Source organism: Taeniopygia guttata, chromosome 1 (assembly GCF_048771995.1).
Source record: "Taeniopygia guttata chromosome 1, bTaeGut7.mat, whole genome shotgun sequence".
Classification (NCBI taxonomy): domain Eukaryota; kingdom Metazoa; phylum Chordata; class Aves; order Passeriformes; family Estrildidae; genus Taeniopygia; species Taeniopygia guttata.
In genome coordinates, this window is record NC_133024.1 from 52319461 (window position 1) to 52344969 (window position 25509).

Below are 25509 nucleotides of genomic sequence, written 5' to 3' on the forward strand. Positions count from 1 at the left end.
ACTCCTCGGTACAACCAGTGGGCTTCAGAGAGCAATTAATCTCAGCCTTAAGCAGACATTTACATTTGACCAGACAATTCTTTGTTGCCTTAATACAGATTTCCCCCACATACTGTAGATGTGTCCTGCTGCTCCCTTACTGATTTGGCAGCTTGCCTGTGCCAATTGTCCTTGTGGCAGTGCAACATAGATGGTGTTGGGAGACAGGGATCATCTACATCCTTTCTTGGCATTTCCTGATGAAAACACGGAGAGAAACTGCAGCAGAATGAACTTATTCTGAACTCAATTTACTTTAAAAGACAATGTAGTTATGCATAAAGCCAGGTCTTCTTAGCTTTTGGGCTCCTAGGGTTTGCCAGTTCAGGTAAATGTGGATGTGATCAGAAGAAACAAGGACAGTTGCCTGAGCATAGAGCTTTCATATATAGTTAAAATCATCTTTGAGATTTGCTGTATTTTTTGCTATTTAGCATGCACATTTCCACTCATTTCTGTGCTCTACAATGTTTGTGCTCTGAAGACCATGAAAGGATAATTTGTAATGTTTCATGTCTGTAATTTAATTACCTAAAAAGGGAGGAAAAATATATAAAAAGTTAGAAAATTGACAATAACTCAAAAAAGGCATAAAATATAATAACCAATATAAGGTGGATACAAATTCAAAAACATATATATACAAAGTTATAAAGGAATTTTACATGAACAACAATGCTTTTGGATAGACTACTAACAGTGCTGCATATGCAAGTACTTTTTGTGCTTGTTAATGTTGCTTATTTTATAAGGTATAATCCTGAGCTGGCTAAAAAAAAATAAAGGACTAGACATTAATAGCAAAGTCAGTTATACACATGTACCTTATTACTCAAAAAAATAATGAACTTAATTTAAAAAAATTAGGAAATACACTTATAGAATAAACTCATTAAATATTTATAAAGGCATAGTTTTTGTGAATAAGAAGGGTCTCCAGACAGATAAATCTGTGGGTCATATCCTTTAATTTGTCACAAGTCTGCTGAAGTCAATGGAATAATATTTTTCACTGAATGAAAATGTATTTTTAAAGTATTTTTGTTGTCTCTTGTCATATTAGTTTGTTGTCTCCATTTTATCTACAATTTTTTTAATTAGCTGTAGTTATGTAGTTACACTGTATGCAATCTGAATTTTGTTCAATTATTTGCTGTGCAATACCTTCATAACAGCGATGCAATGAATTTTGGTGATAATAGTTCCATTAAATCAATGGGTAACAAACTACTAAAATATGTCTTTGCCACTTTGAAAATTTCTGAACAAGAGAAAAAATAAAAAAGTTCAGTGGCTACAGAAAGTGTCTTTGTTGTTAAATCTGCTCAGCTTGCTGAGCTGCAACGTGTGTGCTTTACTGGACACTTAAGTTTTCAATCTGCACTGCTGGTTATTTGAAAAAGTATCATCTACCAGTTCATGTGTTCTAGGATAATGTGGAATGGGCCTGAAAGCCCACAATTGTTTTAAAATTAGGAAGAAAAATTCCAAGAAAGAGAATGATGCATCATTAAAAACATACCTAAAAAAAAAAAAAAAAAAAGAGAAAAAAGAAAAAAACAGAAATAAAAGAAAAAGATATTTTTGTGTTCTGGACATAATTATTAATCTTCAGTCAGAAAAAAATCTGAGGCTACTATTCTGCACTCAATATATCTTTTTTATTTATCTGGAGTCCAAAGAGAAATATAGAATAATGAAAAATGAAAAAAATAATCCCAAGTATACAATCTCTCTCCTTTTTTTTGTTTGGTTGGGTTTTTTTCCATGAAACATATAATCACTAAACAAGACAGCACATTTTTACTGAACAGCATCTGAAGATATTGCTTGGTAAAGAAAGTAGTCAGTGAAAGATTTTCTCCACTTTATGAGTGTATAAGACACGAAGTCTAAAGAATGCAAAGCCTGAAATCATTACAAGAGTAAAGTTAGAAACATTAGGCTACAAAATGCTCATACATTATTAAATATCTTAGCTGCAGCATCAGAGTACTTCTTAATTCTCCTTTTCACTGAAATAAAAAATTTATTTGTTAATCATTAAATGGGACAATAAATCTAAGAAAAAAAAGAATTATAGTCAAACATTTGTGAATACAGGAAGCTTTAAGAAAATAAATACCTTGCTTCTTTGGAGTAATCTCTATGATATGCTAATACTTCAGTGGTCTTGCTTGTGTATAATACATGCTTAGGGTCTTAATTTTGGTTTGGGGGCTGGATATGTAAGGAAGAACTGTGAAGGGACAGAAGAGAAGAGGCAGGCATGTGGTAATCTGAATATTTTCAGCGTGAAAGAAAAACACTGGAGTGAGCCTCAGACAATATAATTTATTTAATTTGAGACATTACAATATACAAGCTCTCTTCATGATCTACATTCATGTCATGGGTTGTAGTAAATAAATTTTTGGCCACCTGTCTGTTTTGGCACTCATGAGAACAGATAACACTTCAGTTCATGGTGTAAAAGAAGAATCATGCCAGCTGAGGTGCAGTTTTTCTCCATCATCACTAGGCTAAACACCAAATATCTTGCTGCTTTATTGACACTACACTTATTCCGCTAGTTTGCATTTTTATTAAGGTAATTTTGTCAATATATTAGTGATGGCTTACTTAACAAAATTTGCTGAACACTGAAACTTTTTCCATTTTGGCAAGATTACTCTGAGTCCACAATTTTGACAGGGTCCTAAGTGCTTTCCTCTCCCTGCCCACCACCTCCCCTGCCCTCTAGTTGGAAGTCCCCCCACCCTGGCGATGGCCCAGGACCCTTTTGTCAGCCACCTAGGGCCATTAGGCCCTGCCTCAACAACACTGCAGCTGGACTGCTCCAGCTCCCCACAGCCCTATCATGCCTGGTCACAGACCCCACTAAACCAGAACCACCTGTGAGCCCATGGTTTCCCACTCCCAGGAGATTTCTGGTGCTGGGGCTGTCCCTGGTGCTCCCTGTCTGGCTGCTACTTTTCACCATGGTGACCAGCAGAGCATCCTGGCAATATTCACCTTGAAATTGTTCAGGTTTGTGTATGGGTTATCTTGGGATATTATCCAGCAATGAGCTATCACTCGCAGTTTCATTTAATTTAGGAAATTACTCCTAAAAGAATAATCCTGTGGGTGCACCTATGCTCCAGTAAAATAGTCAGCCAAAGTGGGCCAGTTATCAAGATAACTGGTCTTTGAAACCCTTATGGACATAGAGGCTGTTCCAAATATACCTAGGACCTGTGTTATTCGATAGGATCTCATTACCTGTATATCACTATCACAGTTAACCCCAGCCAGCAGCCAAGCCCCATGCAGCTGTTCACTTACTCCCCCACCAATAGGATCAGGCAGAGAAGCAGAAGGGCAAAAGATAAAACTCTTGTGTGTTGAAAGACTTGAATAGGTGGAAAAGAAGTCACACACAAGCAAATCAAAACAAGGAATTAATTCAATGCTTTCCATGGGCAGGCAGGTGTTTAACTATCTCCAAGAGAGCAGGGCCCCATCACCAGTAATGATGACCCAGGAAGACAAATGACATAACCCCAAATATCTTGCTTCTTGTCCCCTCACACTTTACAGATGAGCATGATGTCATATAGTCTGGAATATCCCTTTGGTCAGTTGGAGTTAGCTGTCCTGGCCATGTCTCCTCTCAACTTTCCATGCAGCCCCAGACTCCTCACCAGTGTGGGAGTACTAAAAGCAGAAAAGGCCTTGTTTCTGTATAAACACTACTCAGCCACAGCAAAAATGTTTCTGTGTTATCAACCCTGTGTTCAAGACAAATCCAAAACACAACCCCATACCAGTCACTGCAAAGAGAATTCAGTCTACCCCAAGCAAAGCCAATACAATCACACACAAACTCCCTTACAGAACTCCTGTAGTCCTAGGTGCTGTAGTGCATCAAAATGAACAAAAATTGTCAAGGAACGATGAGAAAGTCAAAAGGAGTTTTCAGTGGCACATATTTCCAGTACTAAACCTCTGTTTCTCACTCTGTCTTTCCCCTGGGTCTTCAAGCTTGCAACCAGCTCCAAGTAAAAGTCATGTACCACAAGGCAATAAGAACTCTTGTAACAGAGTGAAAACCTAATAATTGTCATTGTCTTGCCATTTGCTGCTTGCTCAATGGTACTGATTGTTGTGTGAACTCCTATGAACACAAATATATTGCTGTTGTTTTGCTAGTTCAAAAGAAAGTGAGAGTACTGAGAAGCTGAGAGCACTCCACCTTTTCTGTTCTCTGTGTAAAACGTGCAGTGATCCAGGGGATGCTCTGCAGTGCTTTTGCTGCAGAGCACATGCTGAAAGGGTCTGTTTCTGTATTTCAAGCATCTCACATAGACAATCAAATAGCCTCATCCGTATCTATGGGATAATGTGAATAAACTCGATAGGCAGCACTTAGTAAAAATACATCCTTGGAAATATATAATGCAATATCCTAAAGTAATTTCATAAATGTGAGTCACCTAATACAATTATAATATTATAACAAACCATTCCAGAGGCAAAAAATTTTCATGCATGATTAAATGAAAAACTTTTTCTGAGCATACTGAGGACTTTTAAAATTGCAGCAGTCTTTTAATTTCAACTTCTTCAGATATAAGATGAGCTTTATGTAGATTTATCTTCACTTTTTAATTTTCTAGATAGTGTTAACATTCTCTCTAAAGCAAGAGATGAAGCAGAACTGAAACCCTAATGCATAAAAGACTTTCCTTCTTCAAAGACAAAGAACAATATTCTTTTTAGTGATGTAGCTTTCACCAACATAATACCTCATTATTCATGACATTTTGTCCATTACAGCATGAGATTCCTCAAAAGATAGAAGTAATCATCCAGGAGAAAAGTCTAGCTAATTATGCATTGTCTGAGAAATCGAGCTGGTATAATGGATGAAACATCAGTTGCAGCAATTGCTGGTGTCTACTGACAGAAGAAATACATCCCAGAAATTACTATACAAAAAGCCTCAGAAATCTGAGACTTCCTTACCTTCTGTCTCCAGATAGACAGAAAGACTTGTTTGCAGCAGAAAATTAGGTATATACACACATATAAGAAAAATTAAATGTCTTTAAAATAATTATGAAATATTATATAAATATTACTTTTGTGGAATGCACAAGATATTGACTCATTTCTTGTTGTTTTATAGAGAAATTAATGATTCTGCAAGAGCTGAGGAGGTACAAATATAAGGAACTTAATGAGAGAAGGAATACATGTTTTTAAAATTTTACTTTAGTGCATTCTTTAAAACATTTACTATTAAAATGTTCTTTGTTTGATTAGTTTTTTAAAATGGACAAAGTAATCTAATTATATGTTAGAGTTAGAAAAAGGCCAACATGATAGAAGTGCTTTAACACCTAATCATGACTTCTTAGTGAGTTTTTCCATCCTAGGCAGCTAATATTTAACAATTAAAATTAACAACTAACTAGCAGGGAACTTGAGACACTGGATACCAGAAGGTTTGGCAATTGTGCTGGGGACTTTTAGGACAGCTGGAAAGAAAACAAGAAAGGCTAGCAAAATAGACTAGAAAGTGAAGGAAAATATGATCATGTGCAGAGAAATTAGAAATGGACAATGGAAATAGCATCTTAAGACAGGGGAAAAGGTACCAGAACCAGGGCATTCATGTGAAAAGAAAGAAGATAAGTTTAGACATTTTAAAAGAACTGATTTTGATTAAATTTGAGAAGTAAGACCTGAGGAGAAACGGAGATGTCCTACATTAAATGTTATTAGATTCTACTGTAAGAAAGTTGGGCTTTAGTTCTGCCTTCAGGTAAATTACAGTGAGAAGCGTATATAATGCAGAGGCAGGATTTGGCCCTTCTCCTTTGCCATTTTAAGGTGATTGAAAATAAAGAGAGGTCAGAATACAAGATGGTTGGACCAGAGGATCATTGAGGTCCCTTCCAATCTGGTATTCTATGATTCTGTGATGAGATAGCTGGAGGATTATAGGCAAAGTCTCTCTTCTCTGTAGTCTGTTCCTACTCTAATTCATTCTGAGCTGTGCTTCATTTGCCATATCTGGAAAGGTTACAAACTGGCATTCTCAGAGGAGCTGTAAAGGAAAATAAATCCTTAGGTATTAAGCAAAGATGTAGAAATAGCTGTAGTTTTCATCACCAGATGGGATGGTGACAAAGAATATTTGAAGTTAATCTTTTTTCTATGTGTACCTGTCTCGTAATATATTGCATTAGAGGTCAAAACCAGCTATCAATTTTAGTAAAAATCCTATTTAACCTTTTGCAACATTGGCTTATCTGTTTGGAAATATTATCATCTACACTGGGAAAAAAAAAAAAAAAAAGAAAAGCAAACAGAACCCTCCTTAACCCCTCAAATCACCTGCAAAATACATTTGAAGTATTACATTTGAAAGTCCGTTTGTTTTGGGGTTTTTTTTGGTTTTTTTTTTAGGAGTGTTCAAAGCAGTTGTTTTTGTGAGTTTCTGTGGGTTTAGAACTCTGCTTAGTTCACAAGTTGGAAAGCACCCTTAGGAGAAATTGCCTCCTCTTGTCTGCTCTAAGACAAGCATTCTGAGTACTGAGTGGCAGCATGAAGATTCAGCATGATGGAGACCAAGTATCAGTGTCTAGAAAAATAAAAATAAGTATTTGAATCTTATCTAAAAGCAAAACATTTTACCATGTGATTTCTTAGATCATTCTGAAGGGAGTATTTTTCGGGAAAAAGACATCTAAATCCTATATAATCACCTCATACTCTAGTTCTCTTATGGCAGAAAGTTTTCCAGTAAATATTAGGAGTTTTATTGCACTCTTACTAGTCAGGAAAAATGAAACACATAAAGAAATGAATTGTCATCTTTGGGAATTAAGGTAGATTATGCTTAGGAATATTGAAATGATAATACAACAGGTACACTGTACAATGAAACTCTAAGGAGAGAAAAGCGAAAGAAAAATAAAAACTTGTATGAAGATATAAGGAGGACAAGTTAGGTTAATAAGATTATGCTTCTGGACTATATGATATCAGTTTGTTTAAACAACCTTGGTATTAATTGGAATTCTTTGGGGCTTGTAGAATGGAGACAAAGTTGAAAGATTTTGGATTCAGTAAATTATTGCATTCCTAAAATACTGCATTAACAGCCCTACAGGGGATAGTTTTTGCCTCATCTAGATTGAATTTTAAGCAATGAATAGGGCAACAGTGATAAATTATTGAAATAATAGAAGACAATAAATCAGATGTCCACAGTTCATAGCCAATATTGCTACATTTTTAGAAAATGTATACAGAAGTGTATACAGAAGTATACAGAAACAGAATGTACACAAAAAAAAAAATTATAAAAATGGACTAAGAAGGCAACAGTAATGAATAGTGTAAATATCAGATTTGGAAGACGTAAGTTCTATGACCAAAGACAGAGTAAATTGTAATATAAGATAAGTTACTTGCGAATATTTTGAAACAAATAAACTATAGTTTGGGTACTTAAAATCTAGCAATAATCTATTGATTTCAAAGGGCTGTGACATATATACAATTCTAAAATGCATTTGATGTACATGACTTCTTAAAACATGATGATAATGTCATCCCTAGTTACTGTATTCCATCTACCATGCAAAATAGTACAAGAAGGCATAAATAAATATGAATGGAAGTGATGCAGACCACTGTTACCTGCAAAAATAAATTCACCTGTTATGTTTCTCACACAAGCCCATAGTGGTATATACATCCCCCACTTGTAATATAAATATCATGATCCATGGACCTCATCTGATACTGTTAGCTGACGTATATTATTGTAAAAAAAATTTAAAATATAATTCTTACTCTGAAGCTTTAGTATTTTTTTTTATTTTGTTGAAGAGTAGTCAGCTAAAAGTAGCCAGAAACTTTGGAATATTTACTGAGTCATGTTAACTGGTTACAAGTTTCCTGGAACTTAAGATACAGAGAAGTGTAGTGAATTTCATTATTTAGAAACCAGTTCAAGTGCATAAAGAAGATTGGCTACTAGATTAAAACAGAGTTGTCATTTTGTTATTCATGCTCATACAGGGATATTTATTGCCTGGAATTTTAGCAGAATCATTGGAGAATTTACAATGCTATTTTTTTTCTCTCTCACTGGTGTATCAGTTTTAGTATTAGAGAATCCGAATATTGAAATTTGCAAAGAGTATTTTGATGTGCATTTCAACAAGCAAGGAAGTTGATTTAACACTTTATTTAACTTTGTGTCTTTTTCAATGAAAAAAAACTTAGAAGAGTAATATATATAAAATGTAATACCTTCTCAAAGTCCAACTGTGACAGTCCCCTATAACAGTAATAATAATAGTAGTAATAATGATGGCAGCAACCACAACACTGATGACAACAAGACCAATAACAACAACAGTGACAATAGCAACAGACACCTGAGACACTTTCACTGAAGACTGTATGTTTTCCTAGACAGACCACTGGAAAGCATCAAGATTTAGGTTCAGTGTGGTTTTCCTCTGTCTCACATCCCAAGGGAGATTTCTAAACAAAGGCATGTAAGACAACATTCCAAAGAACCTAGACCTTCAAGGGAGTGAAAACCTAGTTTTCTTCCAAATTCTTCTAATACCTTTGTAGCTTTAGTCTGTTCTTACTCTGGTGAATACAAATTATTCAGGCTTAGAAGAAATGTCAAAACTAGACTGAGTCAATCCAATCTCTGATTGGAAATGTATTTGTGCATACAGTACCTTTTAAATCTATGAAAAGGAAAGAATTTTTAAAAATAACATATAGTCCCTGCTATTGCTGAGTAAAAGGTTAGAAAAAGGGTTGACCATTCATATAGAAGTTTTGCTATTGGTGTCTTGTATGAGAAACATGTGAAGGCATTTGCTTGATGAAAAATTCACTGCCACATTAAAGAAAAAATAGCTGATCCCATGTACCAGTTATCAAATGGTTTATAGGTTACCTTTTACTGTAAGACAATATAGAAATAGATGTTGATGATGCAGTCTGACATGACCTGCTTCAAGAGATTGTTTTCAAGTGCTTTCTTTCTTAGTTCTACTAACCAGAAAAAGGTAGGAAATACAATCAGGTAGGACAAGGCATTTTTCCAACTAACGCAAGTATTACACCTAGATTTCTTATTTTCAAAGAATGTTACTTTCTATCTCTTGTCTTATACCATTAAATATTTACAATTTATTAAATTATGTAAAGCTTTAGGCTTTATTTAATAGATTTTATTAACATATGTTAATCAAAAAATGAGATGTTATTCAGTGATTTTATCATTATAAAAGCATTTATTTTCCTTGGATAAACATGGATTTTAAAAAATCTTTAAAAGACAGAAATCAATCCAATGATTCACAATGTATGTTTTCTCTAGATTCAATAAAATGTGAGACATAAGCATTTCTAAATAATTTCTTTTCATATATTGTGGCAATTAACACTTCAGACACCACCAAAAAAAAAGCTTATGACTCGTTAACTATAATGAAATTATCTGTTGGTATTATTCATTAATGTTCTAACCATTTTCCCGTAAGAAATATTAAGCAATCTAAAAACTAGCATATGTTTGTGCAAATTATATTCTCCCTTAAGATTTTGTAAGAAGCTCATCATAATAAGCAATTATACGGTACTTCTTCAGCTTAAACTTTTAGATTAATCACAGAAAGGTTTTGTGCATAACCTTCTTGCCAAGAACATGCTTTAATGTGACAGGTTTATCCTCAATTAGGTTTTGTTAAAGAGTCTTCTTTGTGCTATTTTTCATGTTTTGATTTAGTACAAAGACAGTGCATTCTTTTTACATATACATTACTATTAAAAGGTATTCTGTTAAGCATACTGCTTTTAGTGAATAATTAATTTGATAAAATTGGGGTTTTTTACTGATTGGCTCCTTTTGCAAGCATAGCTTGGCTTCTGGTGATCAAGATGACAAGATAACATGATATTATCATGCAAAACCTGCAACTAAGAGGTAAATCCTCTGCTTCACTTTGAAGAAAAGTCTTTTGTAGTTTCATCTTATTGTTTTTTGATGTCAATTAACCCTATTTAATATATTTTCTCACAAATAATTTGCATGTTTGAATGGTTCCATGCCTTTAGGGTGAGAGAGAAAAAAAAAGTCTAACTACAAATTCCAGTCTTCTGTACTTTTATTTGACATTATCAAAAGTACCACAGAGGCAAAATGTCATGTTATGTTATAATATAAAATGACAAGCTCTGTACAAATACAGGAACAGCAAATCTTTTATCTGGTATTAGTGAAATAAGTAGCAAAGATCGAAATGTCTTCATTTACAAAGGATGTAGATACTGTAAGTAAAGTGAAATCTTTTAAAGGAAGAATTTAAATGACTGTATGTGCATAAAATAATATGGGACAATAAGAACAGGAATGCTCTTAGCAGTAAAATAGAAGATGTCACCATTCAAGCCATTGCTTTTTTCTTTGATAATTTTATGTTCTTGTATATTGACTGAGCATTCCAACTCGACTAGGTACCACAAAGCTCAGGGGATTTCTGGTATGCCTGGGTAGCAGAGGAGAGCATTCCAGTGGCAGGCTGCTCTTTACCAAATAACAGATCCCACGGTGTTGTGAGAATGCATTTACCACTGCAAGTTGGCCACTGGTGAATTCTCACGATAACACTGATATTTGTGAAATAGCTTTTACAGCTATCTTCTGAAGACAGATTTGTATTTGATGCAATGTGGAGGATAAAATGAAGCATTATAGTACAGAAAGCAGTGAGATATGACCTGTAATCTCATAGAGGTTGGAGTAAGAATTGAAAGGATTGCAGTAGCATAATAATCACTCAGGAATTAAGATACTCCTCAGGACAAGACAGTACCAGAACTGAGATAAAGGTGATTCTCCTCCAGGTGAGTATACAAAGCAAGCATACCCTCTTTGAACACAGATCTATATGAACTTTATATGAACTATGAACTAAATAAAACAAAGAAATAAACATTACAAGGTATTATGTTGCAACATGTATTAAAATAGATTATATTTTGATGATGAATGGTGCTGCACCCAGCTGGCAGCTAGTCTCTAGTGGTGTCCCTCAAGGGATCAGTGCTTGGCCAGTCTTGTTTAATGTCTTCATTGATGATCTAGATGAGGGGATTGAGTCCATGATCAGTAAATTAGCAGATGATACCAAACTGGGAGTGTGTCAATCTGCTGGAGGGTAGGATGGCTCTGCAAAGGAACCTGGGCAGGCTGGATAGATGGGCAGAGTCCAATAAGATGAAGTTTAATAAATCCAGGTGCCGAGTCCTGCACTTTGGCTGTAGCAACCCCCTGCAGCACTACAGGCTGGGACAGAGTGGCTGGACAGTGCCCAGGCAGAAAGGGACCTGGGGGTACTGGCTGACAGCCGGCTGAACATGAGCCAGCAGTGTGCCCTGACAGCCAAGAAGGCCAACGGCATCCTGCCTGTATCAGGAATAGTGTGGCCAGCAGGAGCAGGGAGGTCATTCCCCCCCTGCACTCGGCACTGGTGAGGCCACACCTTGAGTGTTGTGTCCATTTGTGGACCCCTCAGTTTGGGAAGGACACTGAGATGCTTGAGCACATCCAGAGGAGGGCAACAAGGCTGGTGAGGGGCTTGGAACACAAAACCTGTGAGGAATGGCTGAGGGAGCTGGGGGTATTTAGCCTGGAGAAAAGGAGACTCAGGGGTGACCTTATCACTCTCTACAACTTCCTGAAAGGTGGCTGTAGTCAGGTGGGAGTTGATCTCTTTCACCAGGCAGCAACTGAGAGAACCAGAGGACACAATTGTAAGCTATGCTAGGTAAAGTTTAGGTTAGATGTCAGAAAATAATTCTTTTCTGAAAGAGTGATTGGGCACTGGAATTATCTGCCCATGGAGGTGATAAAGTATTCATCTCTGGATGTGTTTAAAAAAGGACTGGATGTAGCCCTCAGCATCATGGTTTACTTGATGAGGAGGTGTTAGGTTAGGTCACAGGTTGAACTCGATGATTTCAAAGGTCTTTTCCAACATGGTTCATTCTGTGATTCTGTGATTCTGTAACTCTGAAACTGCTAAAATAAGATGATGCTCTTGGCAATAAAAGCAATTAATAGGGTATTTGTTGCTTCAGCATCTCTCAGATGTCTAAAATTTACCTCACTGTTTTACCTGCACTAATAAACAATGCAGAAGTATAATTTCTGTCAGAGCAGAAGTTACCTCAGCTATCTCAGGTACTTGCATTAAGGTACAATGATAAATAGTTTATGGATGCTTCTTTTTTTTTCCCCTACTGATTATGAAGAGAGCTCAGGCCAAATGATTCATCCTCTATGACACTTCTTTGATGACAGCATAAATCACCGTCATGAGTTCTCGTTTTCCTCTGTCCACTACAGCAAGGAAGTTAGAAAGTTCTCAACTGTGGCTGAGTTTCAACTCTATTAGTGAAACGAGTGAAAAGAGTGATTATCTTTTACTTTTCTGTCTATTTTTCTTTCTTTTCACACAATAAAAACCACAGAACTACTCCTTCTCTTCCAAGAAGGTATCTCACTTGGTTTCTAGCGCTGGGGATTTACACCAATGTTTTACTTAAAAAATTAGTCAGAAACTAAAGCAGAAATAACCCTAAAAAAATAACTTTAGTCTCAGTTTTGTTTGTGGTTGAGTTAATTTTTGTCATAGTACAGAGCTAGGTTTTGGATCTGGAATAAAAACAGGATCAAAAAATCCAGATATGTTTTAGGCATAGCTAAGCAGTGCTTACTCAGAGTCAAGGTCTTTTCTATCACAAACTTCCCCACCAGTAACTAGGCAGGGGTGGAAAACTGATTGTGTGGAGACACAACTGGGCCATCTTGCCCTAGATGATATTCAATGCCATTCATGGTTGTGACCAGCAATAAAACCCGGAGAAAGGAACAGGAAGGGAGAACATTCAATGAGATGGCATTTGCCTTACCAAGTCACTGCTGCATGTGATGAAGCCCTGCTTTCCTGGAGATGGCTGAACATCTGCCTGCCCATGGGAAGTAATGACTGAAATCCTTATATTCCTTTGCTTGCACAGATGGTTTTACTTCATTTATTAAACCATTTTTATCTTGACACATGAGTGTTTTTGTTTTTGCACTTCCAATTCTTTTTGCCATCCCAATGCAAAGAACTGAGTGAGCAGCTATGTGGGCTTAAAAGTGTTAAGCCACAGCCACTCCTAAATTCTTATGCATGACCTGTTTTTCAATGATTTGTGTGTCATACATCTTTTTGAAATCTGGCTTATGTATTGAAAATGTGTTTGCATCTACGAGTTTATTTATTATTACTTTATTATCATTGCATACACCACAGGGATAAAGTGACCTAAGCGTTCAATTTAAATATTTTTCTTTTTTTACAGAATTAGTATGCTAATAAAAGGTCTCTTCATAAGAAAAAAAAAAGAATTTTGATATAACTCCATCTTTACCCTTTCATCCCTCTTTAGAAAACTATGTATTCCTTACAGGAATTTATTCCAGTCCTTTAGGTGTGCACAGAAGCACATGTACATGCACGCACACACACATGCACACACACCAAAGCCAGCAGTATAAAATTCAGTTTTGAATCAAGTTGTGAGCTTTATTGGAACAGCTGAACTAGTTGCTTACCAAAGAAATTTTGCACATATAGTTACAGATGGGTGCTGAAGCATCATTTGCATTAACAACATAGGGCAGTGACTGAAGAAAAAATGTGCTGGTATGTCACTTGAAATTCTGTAGAAATGAATGATCACTGGGATCAGATATGTCCAAAATTCAACATGAGTTCTGCAATAACGTTCTAAGACTTTGACAAAGCTTGATCAATCTCATGAAAAAGAGTCCATCTGGGCCAATTAGCTTCACTTTACGTGCTGGCTTAGTTTTTTTAGTTAGTGTTTTTTCTTTTTTCACTACTGCAGGAATATTTGATTGGGGATTTTTTGTTTGTTTGTTTGTTTGTTTGGGTTTTTGTGGGTTTGTTTTTGTGGATTTTTTGTGGCATTTCTTTTTTTTGGGTTTTGGGGATTTTTGTGTGTGGTTTTTTTTGTTTTGGTTTAGGCTTTTTTGTTGGCTTGGTTTGGTTTAGTTTGGTTTGGTGGGTTTGTTTGGTTTTTTCACAGTGTCGGGTATTCAACATATTAAGTAATAAGATAACTTTATGATTTACATAAGCTTCCCCTATGAAGATAGTGTGCCAAATGAGCTTTGTATTGTGTGTCAGAAAGACAGTCTGAATAAGAGTTCAAGTGTTTACTATGAGATGGTAGCACTATTTATTAAATTCAGATTTTACACTAAAAGACAGAGAAAAACTTGGATGACCAGCACTATATATTGAGAATTTCTCCACCCTTACACGGTATCAAAAGTAATCCACAGACAGAATGAAGTGCCTGCCAGTCCATTTAAAGTTATAAAAGCATAGAAAAGTAAGGAACAATATTAATATTTTTTAGAGGTCTATTCCTGGCCTGAGCAGAAACTCAAAATCTCTATGAAAACTCTTTGATAATATTCATTTTGTAGATTGAAGCCAAGTTTCCAGCTTTTAATTCTGCTAAATTAGTTCAAGAAAATTTGTCATATTCAAATCTGGTTTTCTGATTGTCTTCAGAATTTTAAAATCATAAATATTGATAATTATTTTGTTCTCTGACAGTGTTAATTTACCATTATGTTGCTATCAGAAGAAGACAATAATATGGGCTTTTTCTTCCGTTTTATTTTATATGTTACTGTTCCTCAAGAAACATTTTATCTTGTGCAGATAGATGAAGTCATGTGGGTAGATCTCAATCTTAAACTGGCATAGTGGCATACTTCAAGTGTTGTGTGAGATTAGGGCTGAAATTATAGACAATAATTTTCTGCATTGAATGCATGTACACGGAATTTGAATCAATTTGAATTGTTCTCAGGTGATGTTCTTGATTTGGCAGTTAACAGAGGTTACACAGTGTAGTAGTAAAATTTGTGTGTGTGTGTATGTGCATACTTTGAAGACCTAAACTATAGCATAAGAGACTTGGGCTCGAGTTTTCTCTGCAGGCTTTGCTGATACACTCCCATTTCTCACCTCTGCATGCCCCTCACATGTGATAACTACTTCTTCTCTAGTGATACATTCTATTTCCCTCACTTTTGTTTACTGGACCTCCTAAGAGCACAGGAGCAGGCTATTCCCTAATATTGGAAGCCAAGCAGGGGTACAGAAGGCCAGTTTGGCTGATCAGGAATCTTTTGGAAATAAGGCAAAAAAGAATAATGTATGTCCAGTGGAAGCAGGGTCATGTGACATGAGGTGCTGCTTGCCACTGTAGGGGATGGTCCCGTGCAGGGACAGGAGTTGGACTTGATAATCCCTGTGGGTCCCTTTCATCTCAGCATACTCTGCATATTCTGTGATTCTGTGAAATTTGTGGTAGATATGAGGAGGAAATGTGTTACTGTGAGTGTGGTGAGGCACTGGAACAGACAAGTTGTCGATGCCCTGTCCCTGAAAGTGTTCAAAGCCAGGTTGGATAGGATATTGAGTGATCTGGTCTAGTGGAAGGTGTCTTTGCCCATGGCAGAGGGATTAGAACTAGATATTCTTGAAGGTCCCTTCCAAGCCAAAACCTTCTATGATTATATGATTCTAATGGAGACAAAGTTTACTTGAAAACTGAGACTTGATAGGAAAAGAAGGAATCAAAAAGGAGAATAATTTCATTTGCCATACTTGGCTAAGACTGAAACTTTGCCTGCTACAGATTTTTGTTGAAAGATAAAGCTCTAGTGTTGAGATTGTTTGGGAACCCAGGACTAACACTTCCTTTACCATCTACTGCTAGCAAGACATCGGACAGATGGGGTACAAATTACCTGGAATCTTCATTACATGCTCTGCTTCTTGTTTGTATCATCAGCCATTTAGCCATTGAGGTTCTTTTCATAGTGTAATTTTTCTTTCCCTACTCAATGATATTTACTTGCAAAATGACATTTACTTATAAAGTGACAGTCTTTTTCACCCTCAAGTGACATTTCTATGGCACACTGTGAAAATGCTTGGCAAAGATTTGCTGGATCGATTAGAAGAAACAAAGCAAAAACACACAACAGATGTTGATTTTCTTGTAGCTGTGACTATTGTTTTGAAAGACTGACACAGATTTTTCAGGTTTTTCTGTCTTCTTAGCAGCAATGCAAAAAAAAAATTGCCCAACTGCAGCACACACATGCTTTCACCTTCATTAAACTGACTCTGAAGACTCCTAATAAGGGAGGCTGTGTGACATCTTTCACAAGCTAAGCTGTTCTGAAAACAGCAAAACCATTACAGGATAGTCATGCATCAATCATGGAATTAGATGAACTAGCTTGCATTGACCTTACAAAAGTCTTTTCGGTAGCATCAGAGAAGCAAAGAGCCATTTTCCCCAGCATTTCCTTTATTGATTCATTTTTATGAGAAATTAGATTTTCGGTAAAATCCTGAGTCTGGAGAATATTTTTATTTTAAAGTATCAGTTTTCCATTCCCTTGGTAATGAAAATTTTCTGCATAAGCAGATACAGGAACTAAGAAATGTGTTGATATGATGATACATCACACAACCTTGAAGATCTGTTTGATGTGTTCTTTTAGATTTGTGCATTTTCCTACGCATTGCAGAAACACGAAAGAATTGATCAGCTCTTGGCAAAACCTCAGTCATTAAAGCCCCAGTTCTTTTGGCTGAATCTGTAGTTCACTGAATTTGGCACCACTAGATCATAATCTTTAAGATCAGTTTTAAAGAAAACAGTCAAAATATATCAACTATCTGTGCTGATTTAGAAATATTTAATAAAAGTAAAAATCCACGGCAATAAAAGGTGTCTGGATGTTTATGCTAGAATCATCACTAGAGGTTACATTTAATAGTCTAACCATACTCATCTAAAATAATTGTATATGACTGACAGTGTCTGGGACATCTGCATAGGATTTTAAATACATGGCACAGGTCATTGTGGGATGCACAAATCCTTCTAGAGCTGCAGCTGGATGCCAAAGGGAATACTCTACAGGACCTCAAATGACTCTAAACTCTTCAAGTCTAAGCTGCTCAATTTTCCTCTTGCTTGGAAATTTTTTGTTTCCTTTTTTTTTTTTTTTTGTGAGAGAAAAATTTATTTCTTAGTGTTCTGCTTCAAATCAAATATGGCATCAGTTTTCAAAATTGCATTGAAGTTTTTTTTTTTTTTCAGTTCTCCCAGTTTCTTCTTTTAATAAGGAGTTTCTAATCAAGTACTTCTATGTATTGAAAAATCACTACTTAGGTAAAAAACTGCTCCTCAGAAAGGTAAGACAGGTGTTAAAGAGAATGGGTAGACTTAAATTAGTCAAGTCCCAGGCTCACCCCACCTCATGACATTCACTTATTGCCTTAACTTCAGAGGTTAACTGATCCACAGTTTTGAGTCTAGCTCTAATTTAGTTTTGGACTCTCCAGTGTCTCATGTGACCTAGAAGTCAGTGTAGCACAAGGTAGTGATCAGCTTAAGGATATCCAGCTAAAAATGTCCAAAGAGTAAAAAATTACTATCTAAGATCTGCTTTGTCTCTTGAAAGGAAAATGTTCTTCACTTATATTAGAAGAATCCTTCAGTAAGAACAATTCCTAGTTCACTGTTTACATAGATGAATGAATCTAGCTTCTGCTATACTTCCAAGAGCACTGCTTTCATGTGCCCTAAAACAGAGATTCCAAAAAAACCCAACAAGCTGGTGTATGTTACTTGTTTTCCTTTCCTAATTGTAGTCAGGTATGGCCCTTCTGTCAGATCCAATGACACTTTAATTGAAGAAAATACATCCTTTCAGACATGAGGCCAAGAAGACATGACTTTTAAAGTGTGACAATCGACAAGCAGATGGAATCTGCAGTAAGGCTTAAATTAGAGCACGAGTAATGAGAATGGGTATATTAACTTACTTAGACACTGTAATTTCTGCAATCATTTCCAGGTATTATAGTGAGCCCATCAGTATCATGTAATTTTGGTCTGAGCTGGATTTCACACAGATTTGCCTCATTCATGAACTAGTCCCAATTAAATGACATTTCAGATACTGGATCATAGTGTAAAATAACTTTTAATTTTGTCATTCCTATTGGTTCTTTATAAAACATATGCCTCCTTATGTAACTTTATATAATATATGCAGTATAGCAAATTTTTAGTAATCTGATCCCCAATTCATGTTATAGTTATTCTTCCAGAATTTCTTAATTCTGATTATGGATATTGGAGCTTTCATTTTCCTTCACATGCTGGGATGAATGGGTATCACTAAGTGTGGTCTTTTCTTCTCATAACCTCAGGAAGTCTCTGAAAGTGTCACTTTTAATGATGGAAAAGTAAATAAAAGGATGAAATTACAACTAAGAACAATGCTCTGAATTATTATCATCCTTTGAGTATGACTGCATCTGGATTTGCTATTGTGTTGGGTATGATTTTATACAATATAAAACAGAAGTGAAAAATAATTTACATTATGAAAATGTCATTTTCATAACTTAATTAAGTTAGATAGTAACTTAATTTTGAAATTAAGCATGGTAGGCTGGACAATGCTGAATAGATTTTTTGAAAATTGCTGCCCACACACTAACACATACCCACATTCCTATCAGCATCAAACAATTACAATCTGTATAATTTTTACCTTACATACCATGTAGAAATGTATATTTAAAGTATTTTTTTAGTATATGATTACACAAAATTCCCATACTCATTTGTATTTTAAATAAAAATATTAACATTTTTAATGTGTTAAGATCACATAAAAGCTATACTTCTTAGATAGATTTCCTCTGAGGATCTCTGTGTATTATTATGACATTATTTTGTTTAATTAGGTTCACTTTTAAGAAGTGTTCTATAGGTCTTTCATCTTTCACCTCCATTGTATTCCCCCAATGTGTTGTATACATTTGTATAAATAGTAATGATCTCTGTCTTATCTTTCAGAAAACTAGTTTAACATTAAATTGCATTACATTTTAAACCTGCTTATAGGGATAAAAATATGTAATATTGAAGGTTATATTCAATATTATGGGTGGTAGTTACAGTTAATGATGAAACATGGAAATGATACATAATGAAAGTTCATAAATCAGGGAAAAAAAAAAAAAAGGATAACATACAGGAAAGAAAATAAGAAGAAAAATGCCCAGAAATGGAAACTCTCGCTTTTCCAGTCCTTAGTGTACTTATCATCATAAAACAAAAATAGTGAACAGGGGCTTCAATTACTTGGATAATTAGGTTCCCTGGGTTAGTGTAGAAAAATAGACCATTTATTAAAAGGACATCACAATAAGAATTACAAAGAGTAATGAACATCTTCTGGGGAAAAAAAAAATATATCCCTGAGTAATTAACAATGAAAAATCTCCTGGGGGAAGATGAAGAAAAATAATGAAAATAATAAAAATGTTTTGCAATGAAAAAGAAAAAAAGATACAGCCTAATCAAGGTGCAAAGCATAAATGCCTGTTTAAAACTGGAAAAGGAGTGCTAGTTAATCTTGTGTTGTGTGGGCAGATGGTAATGGTGTAAGAGCTGCTAATGCAGTGAAACTTATTTCATTCTAAGTTCTGTACCAAGGTCTGATATGATGAGAAGCTTACTCAGATTTAGGAACCTGATATGGTGGCATATTTGGTCACATGAATTTTCAGATATACATATTAGAGAGCTCTAAAGCTGCGATTAATCAGTTCAGTTGTGCTGTGACAGTTCTTTTTTTTTTTTAATCTATTTCATCACAATTCTCTGAGCAGTGTTTAGGGCTGCTATCAGTGAATTTTAAAGTATTAGCATTAGCTACAGTCTGTTAACAGGTGTTTATTTAGTTATGCCTTGGAGTGAAATATTTCTCCTGAGACTACAGTTTGAAGGAACTAATTTGCTAGATAATTTTCAACAAGGGTGTATATTTTTTTTTTTATTTTCATAATATTAATCTAATAAAAACTTGATCTAGGTTCTAATGACCTTGAGTTAAGTAGCATTGTGGCAAAGACAGAAACTGTGATAACAATACTATACCGATAACATATTGACAGCCAGAGACAACCATTGTCAAAACTTTTCTCATCTGTACTCCAAGTCACGTGATTAAATGCTGGTGTTCTTTTGTTAGACAGAGATTGATTTAGCAGACAGTATACACCACACTTTAATTGTTTGGGGTTTTTTTGTTTGTTTGTTTTTTCCTTAGTTTAATTCCAAGATAGCTCCTTGTTTCTGTGAATATTTATGAGATGGTCTTGCTTCACTTTTTTTTTAATCCTTTCAAACTGGCACTTGAGAACCCCTCAGACACTTATATAATTCTTGGGGGCATAGGGTGAATTCACAATAATCAAATGTCTTGAGAGAAGACAAAAGAATAGAGGAAGAAATGAAAGTCCTCAACCCAATAAAAAATCATCGCACATTGGAAAGCAGAACCAAAGTAGCTTTTCCATGCAATATACTGAATAACAAATTGCCACTCAAATTTTCTTGAAATTCCCTTTGAAGATTTTGTTTCCTTCTTATTATATATTTTTTGTGTTTATTTCAGTTTGGTTCTGTGTCCCAACACACAATAGCTAAACAAAATGCCCCAGGCTCTGGAAGTATTTGGAAACACATTTGGAACAAAGACTTGACACAAGTATTGCACAAGTTAAACATAACTAGTTGGAAGGTCTTTTTGGAAAATCTGGACACTACCACTTCTTACCTTGGCAGGATTTTTGAAAGGAACAGACTCTGAGTGCTGTACTTCTGGCTCCCTATTCTGGATGCATGATAGCATAATTTCAGGATGAGATTTTCAAATTCCAAGTTAACTACATTTTAAAGCACATGCCTCTGTATAATCATAAAAAACTTTGTGCTCCAGAAACAAAGTTTCTGAAGCAGGAGTTTTAATGTGCTTAAGTTTGTACTTACTAGGACTTAGATGAATTTGTAACGCTAGAACAGCATTTTAATTCTAACAGTAGATGATTTACACAACCTGAAATGTTATTTCTAAGCTTAAATTCAGGACTGCAATCTAGAAATGCTACCTACCCAGACTTCACAGGAGCCTGGTATGCCCTAGGTGAGTAATATTTCTGTCAAATCCTTCCCTGAGGGCTGAAATTTCAGCTACTGTGCATTCTTAGTGCAGACTTCAACGTTACTGTGTGGATCTCATCAACTAAAGATTATTGAATTAAAAGAAGTTTATCCTAGATCTACATTTATCTTAAATTTTGCCTATTTTATCAAGTTTTTTCCAAATGTGTAACAAAGACAGTAGCCTGATAATGAAGGCTAACCTAACTGCAATACTAGGTTCTATCCTGCAGTGCTGACTTCATTCAGAATGGCCTGAAATGACAGGAATTTTCTCTGTTTAATGTAGTGACTTTGATTTAGATGATACATCAATAGAAACTGATTTGATCCAGATCCAACAAAACTTTAGCATAATTTCTTTTTATCATATATTATACGAGCTATTGCTATCATATGTATTGTACTTCGACTATAGTGTTATGTTTTCTCATATATATGCAGACAAATCATGCTGCTTATACCAATATATTCTCTTTTCTTCCTACTCTCTAATGTTTGATATTTGTATCAGTGTTGAATAACACAGAAAAAAATTTCAAAATGTAGCTTGATAGCCCAAAGGACTTGCAAGCTGGTGCAGATATTCAGGTTTCAGTTTAAATGCTTTAAGCTATCTAAAACCTCAACACCAAACTGGAAATTAGGCATGAGCCTATGAAAAACCTAAATCATTCTAGATCAGCATCTGAGGACCAGACTTATGACATTGGAAATGACTCATATTATTGGATCACTACCAGTGTGAAAGGAACAGCTTTGTGTGGCCTATGCAGTACCTCTGCATTGAGGTACTAAAATATGAAGAGGATCTATGACAGTGCTTCCTGATTAGAAATGGTGTTACTCAGATTATGTTAAGAGTCAGTGAGGAATAATTTAACTAATCTGGTTCCATTTTAGGGATGAACCTTTGGTAAGTGTAGAAAATTTAAGACTCCCAAAACAAGGTTCCTTTAGAATAGAGTGACTTGATAAAGAACACCACTGCCCAGACACTACTGTGATAGAGTAGCAAAAAGATTTTATTTCTAATAGCTGTGAGCTGAAAAGTGTCTTTTATCTGAGAGAGAATGGAAAGCGTATTTATGTCAATTGTCTACTTATTTAAATTACAGATATTTCTCAGTCTTACCTACTTTTTAATGCAGGTTTTGATATATGTGTCTTTTTATTTTTGTCAGGCGTGTGATATTACATCCATACTGGTCAAGCTAAACAATTAATGGGCCTTTTTTTACTGCTATTGCAAAAAAGAAATTTCTAAAGGAAGTCCCAAAGAGCACAAGTCTGAATGAAGTCTAGAAACAGACTTTCTCAGACCTTGCAGAATTACCAGAGTTTGCTGTGGGTCATCATACAGAAAAAATAATTATTAAATTTGTTTTTTAAAACTATTCAGAATTTCTTTTTATATTTGATGTGAATTTAACACCAAAATTTCTCACTCACAGAGACATTCACAGAAATAAGGCACTTTGTATATGCAAAAAAAATTAAACAAATAAGCTAGTAAAATTATAAACCCTTGATGAACAAGCTATAAACAGAGATCAGAGTTAAATTTGCAAGTATTAGCTCAACTATACTCATCTGGACAATTTTTATTCAATTTAGTAAAGTTAAAATCCACTGACAAGTCTGTATCACTCATTCCAGATTTTTAAAATATTCAAGATAACATCTCTGAGTGAAAATGATATTCTCTAAAATAAATATAATTCAAGATTTTTAAAGACAATCCTAATCTTTAGGTCTGACTGTCATATCCTTGGCACCATAAATGGCATATCTGCATCTGACACCCATTTTCAGATTGCAAGACATTTTTTCATTATTTTTACAAACACATTTAAAATAATTTATAAGAAGAATATTAAAAAAAATACCCAAACCAGATGTCTAGCAGGCTTAATACTACCCATTTTTATTCAAAAAACACTGGAACAAACCAATGTTCACCTTGCCTGCATTTCCACCAAAAGCAATCATGGTTTTGATGTTACACATGCAAGTTGCACACTAGTTTCAGGTTCCCCCATCTCAAAACCTAGGGATTGAAGGGACACTCAGCACCTCTTAAAGGATTAGCTGACCAAGGAACTAACTTTTAGGAATTTTTAACTAACTAATTTTTAACTAATTTTTAACTAACTTTTCAAAACCCCCTCTCCATGGGGGTTTTGAAAAGCTAATTTATGACTGCAGTGAGCTCCTAGTCAGTGTTTATAAGGAACTGCGAAAGGCCACCCTCACACAGAGGATGAAAAGCCCCTGTAGTTTATCATGACATTCTCAAGCAGACAGAGAACAACACACCATAGCACCAACTGAACTAATATGGGTCCACATTAACTGCACTTATCATATATTTCAAACAGGCAAAGCTTATCTTTGATTGCCTTGTTTCTATCTGGTTTTTAGGTCTTCTTTCTTCTTTCTTCTCGATTTTCCTGTCTTCAATCCACTACTTATAAGGCAAGAGTAATTTCATTTTTCCAGTCAGGGGTCTTGTCATGCCTGCCTCAGCATTGATCCTTATTTCTCCTGTCATGGTTTTGACATTTGTCACTCCACCTGCTCTTTCTCCCTCTCTTTTTTTTTTTTTTTTTTTTTTTGATATTTGAATGCACTTATTTTGGTCTATGTTAACAGTATTAGACTGAATACAAAATACACCGAATTTTTCCAGGGACATCTATTCTTTCTAGACCTCTTTTTTGACCTTTTTTCAAAAATTGAAACTTCACAAAGGCAAACCAGAAGCCACAGTGGGTACCAGTCTATCTCCCATAGTCAAAAACAGGTACAATGCAATTGTAGGAGTTGTAAGAGAGTGTCTACATGACATTTAGGTATTCTTTCTAAAAAGCAGATGGTTGGATTTCTGGGCTGGAGTGTGGCTCCTGAAAAAGATTTCTGATCTGAAGCAGCCAGTAAGACTGAAAGGAGGTAAAACACTGAAATAAATTTTATGTATATGTGTATGTATATATACGTTTATATAAAATCCAACAATTTTCAAACAGGTTGGGAGACTGCTGCAGATTCACAAATGCAGGCATCTACAGTAGAGGGACCCTTATAAAACTCATATATCCAAGTTTCTATTGTAGTCAGCCAATACAGTTAACAAAGCTCAAAAAGCAGTATCACCTGAATGCAGGCACCAGAGGTGCCATTCAGTTGCGGTAATTTCTCTACCATTATTTCAGAAGCCCTAGGTTATTTTTGTGTGACTTTAGTTGCTGTTTCAGAAGGGCACAGCTCTCTTGCACATCCTATGTCAAATATCATAGCCCAATATGGCTGAGTACCCTAGCATGTCTCAAAAGCCACTCAATGGCCATTTTCAGGCATCTGAATCAATCTATATGTATATATATATATTTCCCATGGTTTAAATATAATTAAATTTACATTGTGTAATTTTAATTTTAAAAAGCACAAAACATGATACTGTGCAACTGCTAGGGCTCAATAAAAATTGTATGAAAGATTCACTGTTCTGACTCAGGATAATGGTTAGCTAAATTCAGACAGTGTTTGTCATCTAGATTACTTAGTTGAGTACATAGAATTAAAAAAATTATTCAACAAATTGAAGCACTTGATGCACAATGGCCCACAGTCAACATGATTGCATACACACCCAGCACATGCCTAAACATTTTGCTGTTTGAAGAACAAACAGAACCTTGCAAAATAACTAAATGTTTTCAAGTAAGTTGCCTCCCATCTAAAAGTGAGAATCTTTGTATCTCTGGGACAGGTGTGGCCTTGTTTGTACCAAAACAACCATATATTTAAAAACTGAAAAAGACTGGTCAGAATAATTTTCTTTTTTGGAAGAAAAAAAATTGAAGCTTTTTCTGTGTTAGTTTAGATTTGGTTTATTTTTTTAAAATTTTATGCGACTGTTAGACCAGAGGTTGCTTCTGTCATGAAAAGAGGTTGCTTTTTTTAATAGACACACAACATTTTTCACTAAATGCATTATGAATGATAAAATAAAGCAAGTTTTTAAACTTCAAAAGCATTTTAGATATTCATAGTCTATTGTAGGCTGTTTCTGCATAGGCAGGTACAAACAATTAATGGATGATAAAGTGCCTCTCCCTGGAAAGATATGTTGACATGTATCATCTTTCTTTCTCATTTAATCCTTCAGTTTGAATACCATTCTAGAGGCAGCTAAGGGTTAAAACTAGATAATGAGTATTAAATTATGTATAT